Source organism: Sciurus carolinensis, chromosome 5 (genome assembly GCF_902686445.1).
Source record: "Sciurus carolinensis chromosome 5, mSciCar1.2, whole genome shotgun sequence".
Taxonomy (NCBI): domain Eukaryota; kingdom Metazoa; phylum Chordata; class Mammalia; order Rodentia; family Sciuridae; genus Sciurus; species Sciurus carolinensis.
Genome location: NC_062217.1, coordinates 26,582,801 through 26,601,798, shown reverse-complemented (window position 1 = coordinate 26,601,798; position 18,998 = coordinate 26,582,801).

Sequence of the window (18,998 nt, the reverse complement as noted above, 5' to 3'; positions counted from 1 at the left end):
TTGTCTGGACCCAACTCTCTACAAAGACAGATTTTTCTAAGCCTGTCCAGAAGCCAGGCAAAAGTGGGATGACACACTTCACTGCTCTCCTGGAAGAGCAGGCGGATAAAGGAGGCAGGAAGCCAGTGGAGTGCCAGGGGATTGGAAGGGAGGGCTGGAAGACGTCTGGTCACCCTGTCACTTTCTTTGCAAGACCCCTGGACCATTGCCTCCTTTGTCCAAGGCCTCTACTCCTGGGATAACTGCAGGAAGAATCAAGGCCCCAGAACCACGAAGGGCAGACAGCCTTCAGCCCTGGGCACACTCTAGCACCCTGGTTCTTATAATTTCTTGAAGATTTTCATTCCTTTCACCTATAGGTACTAGAGGCATATAGGAGTCTCATTTTCAATTTATTAACTTGTTTTCAACAAACTGTAGTAACAACGTAGAAAAGAAATTTCTGGAGCTAAACATATTCATGATTCCATGACCCAAGTACAATGATGTCTTTTTTGAAAAAAATATTTTGCATATAACCTTCTAGTTCTTAATACATTAATCCAGTTCACCAAATTCTAATTGAGCACTTAGTACATACCAGGCTTTGTTCTCAGTACCAGGGATTCAGACAATAGCAAAATGGAACGAAGTCAATAAACATGCATATTTCAAATAGTTACGCGTACAATATGCCATTTTAAAACTTCTGGATTTTTAAATGTTATTCACATTTTTCTAAATTATTTAATGCCCACGTGCTAACATGTTAAGAATAGAATTGATTAAAATATTCACCAGTTGGGACCACCGTCTCTGCAAATAGACCCTGGGGATGATTCTCACCACTGCATCCCCAGCTCCAGTACCAAGCCCAACAGACAGAAGCAAATACTCAGTAAATATTAGCAGAAATGTCTCTTTGTTTCTAGTTTGGGAATAGCACTAACACAGCAACAATCATCTTTGTACCTGGAGACTTCTGTTGAATGATTCCTGAAGGCAGATCTTTTCAAACTTGCTCATCAAAGTTCTCCCAGCAGCAACAGAAAATGAACAATTGGGAGCAGGCGAGGGGGTGGGCTCTCCATCATGGCTACAAAATACACATGTATTTAAATATAATTAAACTGATGTGGTCCAGGAGAATGTTTGTAACCTACAGCATTAAGTCTATTCTGTTTACTTCTGCACATCCCTGAAGAGAGTAGCACTTCACTTTGGTCTATACAACAGGTTCAAGATGCATTCCCAAGAGTAGAATATATGGACCAAATGATATTGCTCTTTTTTTGGTCTGTTTGTTTGATTTTTTTTTTGGGGGGGTACCAGAGATTGAACTCAGGGGCACTCAACCACTGAGCCACATCCCCAGCCCTATTTTGTATTTTATTTAGAGACAGGATCTCATTGAGTTGCCTTAGAACCTCACTTTTGATGAGGCTGGCTTTGAACTCGCGATCCTCCTTCCTCAGCCTCCCAAGCAGAGCCACTGGGAAGATATTGCTTTTGATAGTTATTGCTACATATTATTTTCCTAATGATTTTATGCTTTGAGGGGAGTGTGCTGGGGATCAAACCCAGGACCTTGCACATGCTAAGCATTTGCCCTACAACTGAGCTACACCCCCAGCCCCTTATAGCTATTTTTACTGTGGTTAAACCTCATGGTTTAAGCAGATCAGTTTCACCCAGCCTTGCCAGAGCCGGGTAATGCTGTGGGTTGAATTATGTCGTTCCGAAACATGCTGAAGTCCTGATCGCCAGGACCTGTGAATGTGACCTGATTTGGAAACGGGTTTTACAGATGACCAAGTTAAGATGAGGTCACAAGGTATTCCCCAATGCAATATGTGTCCTTATAATGTGGGGACATTTGGACACAGAGACAGGTGACTAGCAGGGAGGACACTACGTGTACAGAAAGGCAGAGATCTGCTGTAGCTCCTGCAAACCACAGGGTACCAGTCTGCTAGCAAATTCCCACAGACTGGGAGAGGAGGCCTGGAACAGGGTCTTCCTCACGGGCCCCGGAGGATATGAGCCTGGTTAATACCTGATCTTGGACTTCTGACCTACACACCATGAGACAAATTTCTGGTGTCAAACCATTCAGTCTGTGGCACTTCACTATGGCCGCTAAGCAAACTAACACAGGTGTGCATAAAAACTGTGTTTTTCAACCTAGTGGGCATCCAGTAACTCCCGAATCCTGCTTTGATTTGTATGACATAACTTGAGAGAATGAACCCTTGCCTGGGAGTCTGTGCTTCTTGAACTCTTCCTGGACGTGTACGTCCTGAGGTGGGGTCTTGCTCCCACTTGGGAGGTGCCTGGAGGAGTCTGTGCTCATTTGATGAAGGAAAAGATCAATTAACAGCCTAATTGAATTTTTATTTTATGGAACATCTGTCCAATTAAGTCAGAGCAAAGAAAATATGGTCTGTAATACTTACATTTCCTGTCAGCACCTATGACTCCTTTGAATCTGCTGAAACTGGGGCTTTGAGACAATTCCACGGGGATAATTGATCTGCTCATGAGAGCTTATTGTGTCTCGCAGTCTGTACCGTCCCTTAGGGCAGTATTGAGGAGGAATTTATTCACTTCCTACTTCTGGGGCTGGAGTGTCTGCACATAGTAGGTCTGCATACAAGCTGAGCCTCGAATAGTGAATTGCACCACCAACAATCTGTTACCATATGGGGGTCTGAGGAGGTCTTTCCAGAGACCAAGGAGAAAGGAAATTTCAAAAAAGAGTTTATGGGTGTCAGTCTGAGAAGCAGAGCAAGAGATTCATTGTAAAGGGGGGGTTCCCACACCCAGGGCTGGGGGACGATCTCAAGAGCAGGACACTCCTCCAGGGCTTGCAACCAGACATCTGTTAGGGTACATAATTAGGTGGAATATGTGTGATCCAAAGAGGCAGAACTTCCCTTGGGGGTTGGAGACTATTGGGCAAGATTGTGTTTCCCATTAGGGGGTCTGGTATGTGGGTTTCAGTTTATATCAACATCTCCCGCCGTCAGGTGATGAATCCAGTGATGTGGTCATGGTCCAATCAAATGTTGGCCCCTGGCCTCGTGAGATTAATGGTCTCTCTATCCAGGACTTGTTCCTGTTTTGCTACATTCCAGAAAACTTATGGGGAACTGGAAAGTTACAAAGTAATTTATGGGCTGTTCAGTGCATCTTTACATTCTGGCCCTTTTCTGTCCCTTAAGATCCTTTGTCCAGCTCACAAATTGTTACCAATTGTTTATTCTGTATTTTAACAGGGATGTTTTTCTTTAGAGACTTGGTGTTTCCTGAATTTGTATTTGTATTCCCGTATCCTGAATTTGTATCTTAGATCTACTTCTAAGAATGTGAAATGCCTGGAAACTGATCCTGTAATGAGTCTGGGTACTAAGGCGACTTGCTACATGGGACAGAACTTCAAGTCTCAAGTTTACATCTCAGCAAGTCTCATGGGGGTCAGAGGACCAGCCTTTCTTGTAGCTAGATATCTGTGGAGGATGAGGGAGGCCGAGGCCTCCAGAGCCGGGAAAGGGAGAGTCACAGTAGTTCTTAACCAGCTCAGCGGGAAATAGAGCCTGGTGGCTGATGCCCACGTTTCATTGGCCAGCACTGGTCATGTGGCCGCAGTCTCATGGGGCAGAGTGGGCCCAGCAGGATGTAGAAGAGTTCAAGTGTTGATCTGGCCCAGTGCCCGGGTTCATGCACGCACCAGGGTATTCATAATGGAAATCTCTTTAAAATGTAGCCTTGAAAAGAAAATCAGAGTTTTTATGGTAGAGGTTTGAAGACAGTTCACATCTCCCATGGAAGCCACCCTCACGTTCCCCTTTTGGAGGACAGGAAAGGAGATAAGTGATAAATGAACTGAACCCCCCACACCCCTGGCCCCGGGTCAGCTGGAAACCAGAATGGAGCCTCAAAGCAGAAAACAAAATCTATCTCTGCAGGTCTGTGCAGTCACTTCAACAGGTGTTCAGCCACGAGCGACTGCACTGGAGCGGGGGGGAGTTGGGATTAGAGGTCCAAAATGGATTTGTGAGTTTCCTACAACTTTCTTTGTCTGCAGGGGCATCATGTCAGAGGCCCCGGGGCTCAGAACAGAACAGTGGAAGCTTGGTTTGCTACTGAGGTGCTTGGAATCCCCTTGAGAAAGCCAGGGTGTCTGGGCAATTAGCCTGAGAATTACCAGTGAGGGGGTCCTTGCAGGGCCCAAGGGTTTCTCTGGTGGTGACTCTTGGTGTGAAGGAAAGGTTTTCTGGTTCCGAGTGTCAGGTACTTTGTAACACCCACTTGGCACCAAGAGAAGACCCTGGATGCCAATTCTAGCACCTTTCCAAACCTGCCTTCCTTCTCTTTGAAATAAATGGCAAGTATTGATTAGCAAAACCTTGCTGTTTTCGCTTAAGGCCTTCAGTCGTCTCTAATCATGGCTCTGCCCTGGATGTCTTTTTCAAACTCATTTCACCAGGAAGTTGGTCTGGACAAGAGTGCAGGGGCGAGGTCTCGCTGCACTGGCTTTGCCCCAGACATGTTCCTGATGTGCTTTACCAGCACCACCAGGAGAGGCATTCGCCAGCCTTGAGTTTGGAAAGTGATAGTAGTGGCCTGTTTCACAATTTTATCCCAAGGCCGAGACTCATAAAGCTAGAAGAGATAAGAATTTCTGCTACGTAAGTGCCTGTTTGCATGGCTAGCACTGTGCTGGGTGCTTTATATGTATAATTTCTAAACTTTAAAAAGGATTAAAATCATGCCCATTGTGTAAGTAAGGAGAATTGGAACTTTGGGAGGTTACCCATATGTCACTAGCTTGAAGTTATGTACTTAGCAAGCAGTGGAGTCAGTTAACAAATTCACAGGATGCTAGTGGATATATAATATTTTCCAGATGAGGAAGGAGCTATAGAGGTGTCGTGGGACCCTCCCAAAGTGACTCAGCTTATTAGTGACAAAGTGATAACCAAAACCTGGGACTCGTGATTCAGTCTGGTGGTCTGCCCTGTGTTACCCAATGTACTTTTACCCAGGATGCCCTTGTCTTTAGACAAGAAGAGAAATCAGGGACCCTTTAAAAGCAAGTGAACATATTCGTAGTCCTCTGTTAGTACCTTGACCTCTTTACCAGGAGGCCTAATCCCAACCTGAAAACAGGTTCCCTGGTTGGAGCCTTGGGACTGGAAGGGCCCTTATGATATCGTGAAGTTTCTCTTGGGTCTTTTCCCCATTTCCTGATAACTCCTAAAACCTTGGAACTCTGGGAGTGCTAGGAGCGTCTTTGATGCTAATGAGATAACTGAGGACTGGCCACCACTAGGTAGGTTCAGGGTGAGTGCTGTTCACAGGACTGACTAAGGCAGGATTAGCCCGACCCTAACCCCAACCCCAGCCCCTGAACCGATCACAGTGGCCAGTGCTGCGATCCCGCATGCCTCAGTGATGAAGCCCCCTCCCCACGTACATCAGCCAGGGCTTCTCTTCCATCTGATCCCTCGTGGTAGATAACTAAGGGGTTTCCCTGAGTTCTGTGAGCTGCCCCAGCAAATTAGTTGAACTTGAGCAGGGGATTGTGGGAACCTCAATTTATATCCAGTTGGTCGGAAGGAGAAATCACCACTATGTCTCCAATTAATAATTGAAGGAGGTGTCAATCTTGTGGGGCAGAGTCCTCCGTCTGTGGGAGCTGATACCATGGCCAGGTAGATGGTGTCTGTATTGAATTGAACTATTGGACGCCCAGGTAGCGTCCACTGTAGAATTGATTGCTTGGTGGGTGGGAGCCCATGCTTCAGAAGTATTATATTGAGTGGTAAGTCAGAACAAAGGAACAATACTGTTTTTTTCCCCCTTTTTATTTAAGCATCCAGCGCTAAACAGGTGACCATCCTTTTTAACACATATTGAGTTTAACATAAATTGAACAGAGAGGAGAAAAACAAGAAACGTGAGGCAAACATTTGAAATGTTATAGCCTGAATATTTGTGCTCACCCAAATTCTTACACTGAAATTTGAACCCTAATGTAATGATACCAAGAGGTGAGGCCTTTGGGGAGTGACCAGGTCATGAGGGTGGAGCTTTGGTGGATGGAATGAGCGCCCTTGTGAGCTCCTTCTACCATCTAAGGACACAAGATGACTGCCATCTCAACGAGGAAGGGGTCACTGGTCAGAACCCAGTCATGCTGGATCCGTGTCTTGCAGCCTCTTAACCTGTGGTAATTTATTAGAGCCACCTGAACTGACCAAACCTGAGGTCACCTTCCAGTTGAGAACCTTGCACAGTGGGTACTTCACCACTCTTTCAAGGGTCACCATATGATGGAATGGTAGGCTCTTCTGTCACACGTGTGTGCTCTAAGCAGCCCAGAGCTCTCTGCTCTGCCTAGCACCCGTGTCTTTTCTCAGCCGTCAGTGATCAGCACCCACCCCATCAGTGCCAACGGCTCCTTCACTTGTTCTTCAGGCAGGTATTGGACATGTACTATGGGCAACTTCAGTGCTGGACAGTGACCAGATGGCTTTAGGGGCCAAGAGGTTGGCATGAATTAATCACCCAATTGCCATAACCATCCTGTGAGGCGGGCACTATGTTCAGCAGAATTCTTCTTACAGTGACTCAAACAATGGTGACATTTATTATCTAACTTAACAAGGAGGCTGTAGGTAAGTGATTCCAGGGGTCCAGCAGTGTTTGGTGTCTCTGAGATTGTAACAGCACAATGGTGGCAGGCTGCATCTCGCCCTCACGTGACAGTACCATTGCTCTTATCAAGGAGTGACCTCCTGCTGGCTTCCGACCTCCTTGCTCATTGATCAAATCGGGTCACATGACACCCTAATCACTACCTGGGAGAGGTAGGGCTCTGAACAGGCATGACTGCCACACAGGCTCTGGTTCAATGAGCAGGAGAGGGGTACGGTCATGCTTTAGCTAGCTCACTGGACCAACCACATGTCCTGGCTTTGAGATGTGCGCTGGTCAGTGGGGACCACAAAGGAGGAAGGTGGGAGAAGGCATTGAGTGACATAATGCAGAGGAAATAAGGCATTGCGTGGGGACAGTGTGAAAGACTGATTTAGGTGGTCTTGAAGGGCAAGAAGAAATCTGTCAAGTGGATGTGGGGTGTGTAAAGGAAGAGGCAGAAGCACCTGCTTGTGTAAAGTGATGGCCACATTAGTTTATTATGAGCTTGTAAGGGGTGGAGTGACAGAAAATGAAGGTGAACAGGTCGGCAGAGCTGTGAAGCGTCTTCCGACCAGACATGGAGAAGACCAGGAACGATGGAGCAGGGAAAGTAGGGACAGGAAGTCACCTACACTTGGTTACTCCATTTCTAGTGTGGGCTACTGAAGGTATACAGGCTTCTCATTTTTCCCTCCAAGTAACTGGGCACGGTGATATCTTTGTCAGATTGAGCTGCCATAACAAGCAGCCATGGGCTGGGGGACTCAAAACACAGACATTTGTTTTCTCATAGTTCTGGAAGCTGGAAGTTCAAGGTCAGTATGCCAACCTGTTCTGGGCTGGTTCTGATGAGGGTGCTTGTTGTAGTTTGGATCCTGATTTTCAGGTGCCTCTCAAAGGTCCATGTGTTAAAGGCTTGTTTTCTCAAAAAGGCACTATTGGAAGGTGGTAGAACTTTAAGAAGTGAGGCCTGATGGGAGGTCTTTAGGTCTTTAGTGACCTTGAAGGACACAGTGGGACCCTAGGTCTCTCCTCTCTATCATTCTCAGTCTCCTTTTCTCCCTGGTCATGAAGTGAACAGCTTTGCTCCATCACATAATTACTCTGTGATATGCTGCTTTACTGCAAACCCCAAAGCAGTAGGACCAAAAGACCATGGGCTGAAACCTGCACAACTATGAGCTAAAATAAACCTTAAGGATTTATAAGTTGGTACTTCAGTTATTTGTTATAGTAATGTGAAACTGACTAACAGTCCTCTTCCTGGCCTGGATATGACCATGTTTTTGATGTAGCCTCTCATAGGGAAAGGAAGAGAGAGAGAGAGAGAGAGAGATCTTCTTCTTCTCATAAGGCTACATGCCTATCAGATTAGGGTCTCACCCTTAGAACCTCATTTAACCTTATTACCTTCTAAAGACCCAGATACAGTTACATGGTGGGTTAGGGCTTCAGCCTATGTAGTCCCTATTGTGTTGGGCTCGCTCAGACGCAGGGTAAGGATGCAGAGTCAAGACCCAGACTCCAGGAGTTGGGTGGAAGCAGGCTTCTGGCGAGCAGCCTGCAAATTCATTTATTGCAGGAATAGCTATACATTTTATAGGTTTCTTGCCCAATCACAATACACCACGGGGGATCGGACCACCAGGGGCTCCTGTACGGGTTCCCTTGGTAACACTGGGTCAAAATGGGGGCCGTTGCATACTTTCCTAGGTGGCCAGAGCAGAACACTCCTCTCCGCACAGGTTTTCCTGTCGGGCGTGAATGTGCGAAGGTTCTTTACACACTTGAGACATTCACTGCTGCCAGCCAAAAACTGGAATTTCTCTCAACAAGCCTACAGAGTTTGGGGACACATAATTCTGAGCATGTGGGAATTAGGATCACCATTTTATACATGAGAAGACTGAGACTCAAAGAAACAGCCACTTGCCTAAGGCCACCAGGTGATCATTGGTGGAGCCCCATCTGCTTGGTTCCAGGTCTCCGTAGCATCTGTGGCTTCAGCAGGCTGTCTTCTAGAGCCTCTGGGATTCATGCAGGAGCCTTGAGACAGGAGTGTGGGATTGGAGGGAGTCGTGGGGAGGGAGAACTCGGGGGTGGGGTCTGAGGCTTCTCCCCCTGCGCTGCCAGGCAGATCCCTCTGCCCAGCAAATGAGCTCTGCTTCCATCACCTTCATCGCTTAGGAGCTGGCTTCTGATTCCCTCTGATATAGGCTGTGGAGGAAGGGCCTAGAGCCTGGTCTCTTCCCACATCCAGGGCCTTCTTCAAGACAGGCCCCAGGAGAGGTTTCCTAGGACTACCATTAAAGATTGCCCCCAGACAACAGGAATTTATTCTCCCGCAGTTCTGGAATCTGCAGTTGGTGACACTGGCAAGGTTGGATCCTTGTGGAGGCTGTGAGGAAGCCTCATGCCTCTCTCCAACCTCTGGTGGCTCCAGGCATTCCCTGGACTGGAGGCCAGTCTCTAGCCTCTGTCTTCATGTGGCTTTCCTTCTGGGGATGCTTCTCTGTCTCTGCCATAAAGCTCTTTCTTTTCCTGATACAATAGTTGATCTTGAAATCCTTGACTTATTACACCTACAAAGACCCTATTTCCAAATAAGACCACATTCACAGGTGCTGGGAGTTATGACAGACACAGACAGACACAGACACAGAACAATTGATCACTGCTACGGGTCATCCAGTTTGCAGAATCCAAGGCCAACATGGCGGATCAGAAGGGACCTATGTACTACAAGTTTCCTCTGGCCTTCTACAGAGTCACTTCCTAAAACAATAATTTTGTCACCATGCCTGAGGAACTCACTGTCATGAGCCAAGTTCCTTCTGACCTTGTGGGTGGGCAGTAGGAAGCCTGCAGAGGAGAGAAGCACTCAGAGCCAACGTGGCTTTGGGGAAGGGGGGCTGCCTTAGCACCCTGCGCGTGAAGGTCCATAAATGCTTCCTTGATATTTCTCACTTGAACCAGTCGTCCAGCGCCTGAACGTGCCTGAGGTAAGTACCTGAGGTGTGACAAGGAAATTTAATAAAGAAAAATGACAGGTTCAATTGAACACCAAATTGCTTTTTTGGATGCATCAACAAATAGAATTCAGACTGGGTGGGGCTGAGAGAGATGACGGAAATAAAAGACTGCTCAGCGTGAGCAGAGGGAGGATTTGGAAGTTTTCTGTCAGGTAGACCCATCTGTCTTGGCTTCATTTAGCAGGGTCAGCTGGGTCACAGGAAGTCCAGTGACCAGGGCCAGGCAGAATGAAAGACAGCCCTGTAGTTACCTGTCCTCATCCCCCTCCGGTCCGCCCATCTGCATCTATCCAGCAGCTTTGTGAGGTCTGTGGAATTCCTGTTCTTTTCTGTCTAATTTAGGGAACTATGAGAGTATCATGTCCCTCATGTCCCTAGTAGAGGCACCAAAGAAAGAGGGACCAGGGAGAAGCACCCCTGAACATGTCTCTCTTTCCAGCAATTCCCAGGTAACATTATCAACCTGTAGAGGTTGATACAAGCAATCATTGTCATTGTAGAAATGACAATGAAGAGACAAGCAATCATTTTCAGAGTGTATATAAGGAGTTTTTTGTTTATTTGCTTGTTTTTCTAAAGACAGGGTCTATGGTAGCCAGGCTGGCCTGGAGCTCCTGGGCGGAAAGAATCTTAATGCCTTAGCCTCCTAAGTTCTGGGACAATAGATGCGTACCACCCCTGGCTATGATGAGTTTAATGAACAAAAACAGCTGTTTATCCAACACAATAACCACAGAGAACATTTGTAGCACCCTAAAAAGTCCCCGGCCCCCTCTGCAATCGACAGCTTTGGAATAACCCTGGCTCCGGGCAATCACTATCTCATTCCCCACCCCCACCTCTGTAGTTGGGGCGTTTACAGAAATCTTATAAATGGAATCATAGAGTGCATAGCCTTTTATATCTAGCTGCTTACCTGTATAGTACTTTTGAAGTTCATTTGTTTTTTTTTGTTTTTGTGGTACTTGGGATTGAACCCAGGTTCTCACAACTACTTAGGCAAGTGCTCTACGCCTGAGCCACATCCCCAGCCTGTTTTATTTTATTTTGAGACAGGCTTTTACTAAGTGCCCAGGTGGGCCTCAAACTTGCAATCCTCCTGCCTCAGCCTCCTGAGTAGCTGGGGTTATAGGTGTGCTCTGCTGCTCCTGGCTATTGTTTTTTTTTTTTTTTTTTTTTCCCAATAGTTTCTTTCTTTTTTCCCCTAAATTGGGCTTAAGTACTCAAGTTTATCACTTTAATAATTTTTAAGCATGCAACTCAGTGACATTAGACTCAATCACACTGTTGTGCTCTGTGGCCACCATCTGACTCCATGACTCCATCTTCTCAAACTGAATCTCTGTTCCCACTAACTGCCAACTCCCATCCCACGCCCCTGTGCCCTCTCCTTAAGTTTTAAGTGGTGGACACAGTGCCCATGAGGGTGAGAGAGAAGGTGTTCGAGAGGCACAAAGAGGAGTGTTGGATCCCCCTCCTTTTTGGCTTTCCCCACCAACCCAAAGCATGCGTCCATCCACTCACTCCACCCCATGTGAGAATCTAGCCGTGCTTCAGCTCTTTGGGTCTGAATTGTAAAGTGAAAGGAAGAACCAGTGGCTTACCTATCACATGGATGTCGCCTTGCCCATGAGTAGACAGGCATTCCATGCAGTGTGAAGTAACAGAGCAATCGATCCCAGTCATCCCTGCCAGAGGGCATAGCCTATGCTTTGGGGAAGAGTTGACAAGATGCTTTGTCTACCAAAGCCATTGTCATTTCCATTTCTTCAGGTCCAACCCTGTGTTCTACCAAGAAGGAAACTGTAGGGACAGCCAGAGTGCTGGGGGTTGGTGCCCCTCAAGTTTCTGACCCATTTAGATCCCTGTGGCTGTGGGGCTGGGGCCATCCGTGCATCTCTGCAGCTATGGGGCATTTAAAAGTCTGGACTAGATCAGCAGAAGAGGCCCCTTGGGAAGTCTTGTGGGAACAGAGGCCTGTGTCCACAGGACGCCTCAGGGAATGCAGAGGAGTCTGACTTGGTTCATTTGACATCATGTGCTCCCCAACCATGAAGCCTCGTGCTCGCTGAGTAAGAGGAACAAGAGAGCCACGAGCCTCTTCCGTCCAGCCAAAGCACCGTGAGAATGGGAATCACATCTGTCCCTTCACTCTAAGCCCCAGGCCCCGGCGCTTCAAGACCACATGAGAGTGAAGACATTTGCTGACGCCGGGATGAGCAGGGCACATTGACACACTGCCCCTCCCGGAACGCCGCAGTCAGTGTACTGGGGGACGAAGGAAGGCCATGTCCATGGGCAACCTGTCCATCCTGGGATCTTTCAGTGTCATAAGCAGAATCGAGCCTGGGAGGGTGTGGGTGCTCCTTGTCCTGAGGCTGCCTCATCCACCATCATTCTGAGACTCCAGGAGCTGTATGGCCTGTGCGTTGCTGATCCCTCTGTGTGTGTGGGTGGGGGCGGGAGGGGGCCTAGGAAGGAACACCTCTTGATCACACCACTTTGAACTTTAAAAGGGCATTAAAAGGTTTGGAGTGACCAGTGGGAGAGCGCTTGCCCCACGAAGCCCTGCGTTCAATCCCTAGCACCACAAAAAAGAAATGACTAAATTGTATGAAAGCAGTGAACCTGAATCGTGAGGTGTCCCCCAAATCAAAGGAGACTGGAAACTGTACAGAGGCAGATGCTTGCGGGGAGTGTTTACTGCCGCATTTCCAGCACCTACAGCAATGCCTGGTGCACAGGTGCTCAGAAAACATGAGCTGGAATAAATGAATGAACGAAAGAACGAATGAGTGAACAGGAAGCTCCTTCTATATGTGCAGGGGTCAGCCTGACAGTGAGAGCTCCCATTTCCCTTTCCTTGAGGCCTGTTTGGACTTGGTAACCTCTATTGAAATTGCAGGTGAGAAACAGCATGCAGTTTTGGCAAGGAAGACCCCCAAGGGTTCGCCACTCAAAACCCATTGGAGCCAGGATGTTTGGAGCAGATTACACCCTGGCACCAGGGGTGCATTGGGTTGCCTCATGACAATAGGTAACCAGGGGTTGGAATGACTTTATCATGTCCAAGGTAAGTGTCTTCTTGACAGGCTTGTGTCCTGGCAGGGAAAAAAAAAATGGGACCAGGACAGAGCAAGGAATGTTCCATGAAGGGACTCTTCACCAAAGGTGTGAGTGCTAGGCTAGGGTTGAGGAAGGTCCCGAGGCCAGTAACGGAGGGAGCTGGTACCACCTGAGGCCTGAAGGAGCAAGGGCCATCATGTTTCCAGAACCCAGAGAGGTGGTTAGAGGAGGTGTCCACCTGGCAGGTGACATGGCCCATAGCAGTCTTCCTGCGGTCTGGCAGGAAGGGAGGCTCCTCCTAACATGACAACAAAGCCCTAGATGTGTCCCATGAGTTAAGACATTTTGCAGTCATTTCCTGACATGCATTCACTTCATAGTCACCAAAGCTTTTTAGGGACTTTTCTCTCCTTAGAAAAGTCAACAGTCACAAAAGATGACAAATGTCACAGGCATTACAAGAGACACTCGGGGGTCTCTCCTGAGGTTGCAATCGAGATGTAAGCTAGGGATGCAGTCTTAGTGGAGGCTTAAACAGAACCAAAACTTGCACAGTCCTGGGACCTCTCATTCATGACTTCCGGGTGAGCCTGGAAAGAGGGACTCTGATGCTACTGACCTAGAATGCCTGTCACTGCAGATACTGGATCATTCTGTGGCAGTTATAGGCAAAGTTTTAATGCCAGAAAACTTTCCTAGCCACTGGGTAAACAAGTTGCACTATAAATCACACATGACTTAAACAGAGGATGGGGAACAGTCTGCAGAGAGCCTGCCTGGGGAATTGAAGGCACCTTTCCTCCTCTACTGCCTTAGAAGCTCTGGTCAAGTCTCAGCGAAGACTGCAGCTCTAGCCTATATCTCAATTGCAACCTCAGGAGAGACCCTCGAGTGTCTTGTAATGCCTGTGTTGGACATTTGTCATCTTTTGTGATTGTTGAGTATTTGAGGTCCTTTTGTAAGCCTGTGGAATTCCTGCCCACATGGGCCTGGGTGAGGAGGAGAGTCTGTTTTCTGCTATAGTAACTGAAAGGCCCAATACTTGCTTTCGGTAGCAAAGCCCATAGCTGATTACTAGACCCATTTCCCAGCCCCACTTTGCTATTAGGTCATGTGATTGAATTCTGGCCAATAGCATGAAAACATTTATAGGGCAGACCAACAAGACCTCCCACGCATGACCCCCTTTCTCACTTTCTTCCCCGGTCTCTGGATGTTGATGCCCTGGGCAACCTTCATGGTTATATGTGAAAGATGATGGAGTCTTTTTTAGTCTAGATCCTTGTAAGATAGCCTGGGTTAGAGCCCCTGACACCCTCTTGTTGGGCATTCTGTGAGGTTCTCAGCCAGGATCAATTTCTACAGCTTGCAACTAAGAATTCAGACTTATACAGCATCAATAAAAATGATCGACCTATAAAGAATTTATTTTATGGGTAAATTGAATTGTTAGCCCAGAATATGGCGATCACTGTAGCTCTCCATAATTCACAGGGCGCTTGTGGGAATTGTTAACACAGCACCATTGGCTGTTAGCTGTGACTTGTGGCCTGGAATTAATTCTGACTTTGAAAGCCTGTCTACAAGGATAACAGGTCATATATCAAACACTTTAGATTGGTTTCCTGGAGAGAGAAAGGGAAGTAGAGATCAGAGACGGAGAAAAGTATAACAAAAATAGTAGCCATAGAGCAAATACATCTGTCAAAGCACCTACTACGCACCTGTCAAAGCGCTAAGTATTCTGTGGGCATTACGTAACCTGACCCTCAGCAGGATCATTAACGGAATTGTTAATTCTGTTAACAAAGATCAAGTATGTCACCAAGCTAACACTAAGTGGTAGAGCCAGGGTTTGAAATGGGCGGTTCTTAATCACAGCTACTGACAACCATTAAGAACTGAGGAGTCTAACTTAATTTTCTCTGTCCTTGAAGCACAATCAGAACAACTAAAAACAACTAAGAAAATAAAATCAAAGCTAGTAATACTTGGCAGAGGACTTGGAATAATTTGCCTGAAGCACTTAACGTTCCCTCAAATATCACCAAGAATCTTTATTTCATAGGTCATTTCAGGCCAAGAAGTTGATTGTGGATGATTCTTCAAAATGGCCTGAAATGCTCCCAGCTCTCTCCCCAATCTGGCTGCAGCCTGCGGCTCTGCCTCAGTTATTTGCAACACCCAGGTCATCGGAGCCAAGATGTTCTGCAAATAGTCTGTTTACCCAGTTGAGCTGATCCAATATGTGGACAGGAAGTCTGTCACGGGGTAGCTGCATGGCTCATCCCTCCTGCAAAAAGGCTGAAGGAAGGAGGTGGGCGCAGGGCAGGAGAGCCCTCGACTGGATTGGCGGGAGAGAGAGGAGAAGTGCTGTCAAGTTGTACGGGACCTGAGGCTCTTGCGCTGCCTGGGGCTGGAAGGTCAATGCTGTTGGCTGAAGCTTATCTGAGGATGGCAAAGGAAGAGCGTTGGAGGAGGGAGAAGCCATGTGGGGCTCGTTTTATAAACATCCACAGATGTATCCTGGGATCCAGGCCCTGGCACTCGCATCTGTCCCCCACCCTTCATGGGCCACAGACCATTTCCTTTAGGACTATTTGGAGTGGACATGACAGCTAGGCCTCCCAGTGCTGAGCCCCAGGGCACAGGGGCCCTCACTCTTAGCCTCTGGTGGGGCTGCCTGATATTCTACACAGAGGCAGCTTCTGGAAAGGTCTGAGAGCTAGAGGGGGGTGTGGTCTATGCCAGGGGCTGGGCTCCCTGGATAGTGTGGGAGCCAAAACAACTGCAGTGCAGAGCAACCAAGGCTGGGGAGGCCCTGCTGGTATCTCCCCGCCCGCCCCTCCTCCTTTCCGTCCCCAGCTTGCCACTCCCCAGAAATAGAGGCTGACCCCTGTTGGAGTTTTCCAAGGCACTTGACTCTCCAGGGAAGAATCCAGAACTCTGTCCTGCACTGTGCTGTCCCTTGCCTCATGTGCTGCCATGGCCTTGGGGACTCCAAGCTTCGGAACAGCTAATCTTCTAAGAGCCAGGGCTCTGGAATCAGGTTGTGAGGAAGAAGCTCCTAGCTTTGCCACTTCTGGTAGCCTCATCTTGGTCTTTGGTTCTTTCTGCCTCGGTTTCCTTCTATTTTGTAAGGTGGTCGCAGGTCACTGAGGACTTAGTGTGTGCAAAGCCCATGGACAAGGCATTCGGCAAGCTCCAGGTTTTGTTGGATGTCATGGTAACAGTGTCCTTTCTGTGTAGCATGAGTGTATGAATACATTAATAATAGCAACAGCACAAGCGCTGATAGCCAGCACCTACCTAGAACTTGCTATGTGTCCTGCTTCTCTCTGTGCCCAGAAATCCTCCTCAGCCCTCAGTCCTTGGCCTGGCTAATTCTTCCTCATGGTTCTGATCCTGCTCAAGTATTGCCTCTGAAGAAGGGGGCAGGGGGCTTGTCTTCTACGCCTCTAACATCCCTTACTTAATTTCAGTGTGGATCTTCCACCCTGATCTGTTACTATTTTCTTATCCTTCTCAGGAAGCTCTGGAGGTTGGGGATTGGGCTTTTATTATCTGAGTTTGCTGAGGAAATAAGGATTTTTCTAGCCCCAGCTGCAAGGACCGTCTCCATCATTACTTCTCATTCCCAGGAGGAGCTGCATCAGCTGAAGTTAAGACCAGTCAGGGGCTACAGTGGACTCTGAATCCAGAATCCACATGCTTTCTGCTCAAGGTCACAGTGCCATAGCCCCTGAAACCTCGCTGACCGACTCCTAAGCTACAAGGTGGCCTATGGCCATCACTCACCTGGCAGCCTTCACTGGATCTAAACTCATTTAGAACAAGCAAGAAAAGGTGGTCCCCAATGGCAGCTTCTGGAGAGAAGCGAAATTCAGATGCCATCAGCATTGGTAAGAGGAGCAGCTGGGTCTGATAAATAAACATACTTATTAGGTCTCATTAAGTTCTCCCTGTGAGTCGTGGTACCCCACAGAACAGAGCCACCCCAGCCTCGCTCTCAGCGGATCCTATCTTAAAAATTCACTCAATGCAGATGGTTACATTAATGTAAACGACAAGCCATTGTGGCTGTAAATAACTTAAGCTGAGTCCTGCTGACAGTGGGACGTCTGACAGGAAACACTGCAATGTCCTCACGTTGGAACCAGGCAGTGACATACACATTATCTCCCCAGATTCAAAGGCAGGGTCCACAGGAGCTCAGCAAGCCCCCTGGGAAGGCAGATCCTTTACCATGAGACCCATGAGAGGAGTTTTCCAAATAGGTACCCTACACATAAAAATAATGACCTCTTTCCCCAAAGATGTCCCCGTTGGAATCCCTGGATGTTTACATGGCAAAAGGAATTTTTTTTGCGGTGCTGGGGATTGAACCCAGGGTCTCTTTCTTGGGAGGCAAGCACTCTACCAATTGAGCTATATCCCCAGTCCTGGCAAAAGGAATTTTGCAGATGCAATTAAAGACTCTGAGGTGGGGAGATGATCCCAGACTATCTGAGTGGCCCATTTAGTCTCAAGGTCCTTATAAAGGAAAGAGAAGGGCAGGAGGTTCAGAGACGTGAGGAGGGAAGCGGAGATTGAAGGGAGGAAAGGTTTGAAGATGCTGACTGCTGGCTTTGAAGATGGAGGAAGGGGTCATGAGCCAGAAAATGCAGGCTTCCTATAACACTGGAAAAGGCACATCAGTGTACCCTCCCTTAAAGCCTGCAGAAGAAATACAGCCCTAGAGACACTGTGGGTTTAGAGTTCCTGACCTCCAGAACTGTTGGATTATGAGTTTGTGTTGTTTTAAGCCACTAAACTTGTGATACTTATAGAAACCATAGGAAATTCATACACAAGGCACTTGATCTAAAATGCTTCTAATGAAAACATTTCTTCAGACTGCGTACCTTTTGCATTTGTTCCTTGGTTTCTGGAGCAGGCCAGGCATGGGAGGGGAGGTTCAGGAGGTAGTGAGGGGACACTTGATGCTGGCCAGTCACTTGCCTGTGTGTGGCAAAGTTGTACAGCTTAGAAAAATTTCCACATTTTGTCTTGTTTTTGTTGGGGTGGGGGAAAATGTTATTTTTTGAAATGCTTCTGTAGGGCTACTGTCCCCCAGTGTCTTCCATCACCCCCTTGGCTGGTTTCTGTCTTGTGAGGCCGTCACTCCCCACTTCTTCCACTTGGGATCCTGGCCATTTCCAAATTGAGGAGCATTTTTTGAAGCTGCACTGGGGTGGGGTCACGGGGCTGCCTAGTGGAGGTGACTGGCTCTAAGACATGACAGTCCCTCCACATCAGGTGGCCTCCCTGGAGCACTGCCACTCATGTCACCAATCAATAAAATCAGGATCTTCTTAAAATGAAGAGTCTGTGTGAGGGGTCTGGGAGGAGGCTGAGATCTGTATTTCTAACAAGCTCCAGAGGATCCCCAGAATGTGGATTCTGGACCACACTTGAGTAGAAAGGACACAGAGGGCTGCGGTTCATAATCCAGGCAGGTCGGGAACCCTTTCACAATCTGTCATTGGTACACGGCTTTAGGACAATCTCGTGACTCCCAGAGTGGTCCCCAGAGAGGCAGCATTGGTATATCCTATGAGCTTGTTAGGAATGCAACTCCTAGACCCCATCCCCCAGCCTGAATCAGAACCTGCAGGCTAACAAGGTCCCCGGGGATTCCTCTGCACATTGAACTTGGAGATGCACTGCCTTAGAGCCTGGTTCTCAATTTAGTCTGCATCAGAGCAACACCTGGAGAGCTTGTTAAGCATAGCTGGACCCCACTCTCAGAATTTATGATTCACCTCATCATGGATGGAGCCCAAGAATTCGTATTTCTAACAAGGCCCCAGGTGATGCTGTTGCAGCCCAGGGACCCCACGGTGACAACCACTGCCTTAGAGTAAGTCGCTGCCTTGAGACTGGTGGCCGGTATGGCCCAACCAGACATCCCAGAGTGGACCCTAGGGACACACTTGCTTGCGTATTTGGATTCTGAGACCTAGCCATTCCTTTACTGCGGAATTTTTGGTGGTTTCATATAAGAAGCATATGTACTTTCATTTTATGGAATTTTTATAAAATGAAGCAACAGGTGCAGACTGTTATTCCACAGGGAACTGTTTGACCTTGACAAAGACTTCTGTCTCGGGGTCTCAATTCTTCATCAAGAAAAGGACAGGGTTGAAAGAGGGTCATAAAACTCTGTTTTAGAGC